Source organism: Tupaia chinensis, unplaced genomic scaffold (assembly GCF_000334495.1).
Source record: "Tupaia chinensis unplaced genomic scaffold, TupChi_1.0 Scaffold142543_1, whole genome shotgun sequence".
Classification (NCBI taxonomy): Eukaryota; Metazoa; Chordata; class Mammalia; order Scandentia; family Tupaiidae; genus Tupaia; species Tupaia belangeri.
In genome coordinates this window covers 379,352-382,234 of record NW_006202392.1, presented here as the reverse complement: position 1 = coordinate 382,234, position 2,883 = coordinate 379,352, and the positions used below count along the sequence as shown (strand labels likewise).

General features: G+C 39.1%; 1 pseudogene; it reads left to right on the top strand.

Moving 5' to 3' along the window:
- Positions 1-383: 383 nt before the first annotated feature.
- Positions 384-1,342, top strand: LOC102469264 (heterogeneous nuclear ribonucleoprotein A1-like; annotated as a pseudogene).
- The last annotated feature ends 1,541 nt before the right edge of the window (positions 1,343-2,883 follow it).

Genomic DNA, 2,883 nt, shown 5'->3' with positions numbered 1-2,883 from the left:
TCATCTATCCAATTTTACTCTACCCTTAGTGCAATATGTGTCTAGAGAGATGCCAATAATATTTTATTGTCCTGTTAGTTTTTTGTTAGTAAGTGCTATACATGTTTAGTTGAGGAAATGATTACATATCAAGAGAGTTTGGGGGAAGGAATGAAGTCTGTGGGTAACAGGTGTACAATTATTGGGGGAAAAAGCATAATTATTTTGCTTAAATGATCAATTTTGGCTGCCCTTGATTCTCAATCAGAAACCAGCAACTCAAATCTTTAGCTTTTTTACTTATTTCAGTACTGAGTTGCAGAAATAGATTAGAAGCAGAGATACATTCGTTAGATGACTCCTTTTTGCCTGTGGATGCCGAACTCTCTCTTCCCACTGCTGTCATGTCTAAGTTGGAGTCTCCCAAAGAGCCGGATTAGCTGTGGAAACTCTTTATTGGAGAATTTAGCTTTGAAACACTGATGAGAGACTGAGGAGCCATTTTGAGCAATGGGGAACACTCATGAACTGCATGGTAATGCGAGATCCAAACACCAAGCACTCTAGGGGCTCTAGGTTTGTCACCGATGCCACTGTGTAGGAGGTGGATGCAGCCATGAATGCAAAGCCACACAAGGTGGATGGAAGAGTTGTGGAACCAAAGAGGGCTGTCTCAAGAGAAGATTCTCAAAGACTGGGTGCCCACTTAACTGTGAAAAAGATATTTGTTGGTGGCATTAAAGAAGAAACTGAAGAACATCACCTAAGAGATGATTTTGAACAGTATGGTAAAACTGAAGTGATTAAAATAATGACTGACCGAGGCAGTGGCAAGAGGGGCTTTGCTTTTGTAAACTTTGACGATCATGACTCTGTGGATAAGATTGTCATTCAGAAATACCATACTGTGAATGGCCACAACTGTGAAGTAAGGAAAGCCCTGTCCAAACAAGAAATGGCTAGTGCTTCCTCTAGCTCTAGAGGTCGAAATGGTTCTGGAAACTTCGGTGGTGGTCGAGGAGGTGGTTTTGGTGGTAATGACAACTTTGGTTGTGGAGGAAACTTCAGTGGTCGTGGTGGCTTTGGTGGCAACTGTGGTGGGGGGGGGTTTGATGGAAGTGGGGATGGCTATAATGGATTTGGTAATGATGGAAGCAATTTTGGAGGTGGTGGCAGCTACAATGATTTTGGCAATTACAACAATCAGTCTTCAAATTTTGGACCCATGAAGGGTGGCAACTTTGAAGGCAGAAGCTCTGGCCCTTATGGAGGTGGAGGCCAATACTTTGCCAAACCATGAAATCAAGGTGGCTATGATGGTTCCAGCAGCAGTAGTAGCTATGGCAGTGGCAGAAGGTTTTAGTTAACTGCCAGGAAACAAAGCAGGAGAGGAGAGCCAGAGAAGTGGCAGGGAAGCTACAGGTTACAACAGATTTATGAAATCAGCCAAGCACTGTGGGCAGGGCCTAGCTGCTACAAAGAAGACACGTTTTAGACAATGCTCATGTGTATGGGCAAAAAATACGAGGACTGTATTTGTGACTAATTGTATAACAGGTTATTTTAGTTTTTGTTGTGTGGAATGTGCAAAGCATTCCAACAAAGGGTTCAAAGGGTTTTAATGTAGATTTTTGTTTTTGCACCCATGCTGTTGATTACTAAATGTAATAGTCTGATCATGACGCTCAGTAAGTGTGTCTTTTTTTTTTTTTAAGGAATAGATGAGAAGTGACTTTGACCAAACCACATATTCCTTGCTTAATGAAGTGAAAATGTGGTGTTTATTATAATTTCTCAAATGAAACTACCCATCGGCAATCACTACCAGTCATAAATTGTTAAAATGCTGTCTACCTTGATGTTTGTCCTAAACATGACACTTGTACTTATGTTTTAATAAATATATAGTTGAAATAATTTGTGCATTTTCACTGAGCTCTTGTTATCAAAAGAAATGAAATGTACCACAAATAGTATATTCCACATGTTTTTATAGGTTAATAGGAAGAAACATTTACTTGGAAATTAGTGAGAAATGTGTAAATCAGTGGTGAACTGATGACGTTTTCGAAAAGTAGAATTCTTTTGGTACAAAATGAATCCCGAGTTACTGTGTTTGGATCTCGACAGACTGATGAGTCACAGCGCTCAGCTATAACCTTTGTTGAGATGTGCGACACACGCAATTTGTATGAGAAGGATTTTCTACTCCAAGGCCTTTGAAAATGTGACCATTCTGTAATTTTGGTTATGAAAAAGAATGACCATGAGAAAGATCAATGAATTCCTTTTCAATAACGTAAAATCCTGATAATAAGGAGCAACAATCCGTAGCGCACCATTTCTCCTTCAGTAGCCCTAGCAACATGATATCTAATTACAAAAAACATTGATGACATTTTTTTAGAGGACACTATCAGCTGGTGGAAAAGCATTTTAGAGTGTAGTATGACTCAGACCATCATGTAAGGCTGTAAAAGTAGGATTCATGCGGGAATATTCGTATCATAAATCCTTGGTAAAATCTGAAAAATTGCAGATGTGAATATTTAATTGGAAGCAGCTTTCAAAACAGGGTTTAAAGACTTGAAATGTGAATTAAGATTTTATACATGTTAAATTGCTTTCTTTTAACCCCCTCCGCCCTTCTAGTTATTTAGAATAGGCATAGATTCAACGCCTTATTCTTCACATCATTTGAAAAACTTTAGCTGATCTGTGTGTGTGGGCTGCAATTTTTCAACAAAAAGTTGTCCTGTTGTCCGTTGCCATGGCTTCAGACTCTGAAGAGGGGAACATTGAACTTTGGGGGGCGGGGTAGTAGTTTAGTTTTACATTACATGCTTATGAAATGTATATTTCAAATGTCTACTGCTGTGTTATAAATGTTCTCTAGAGACTACT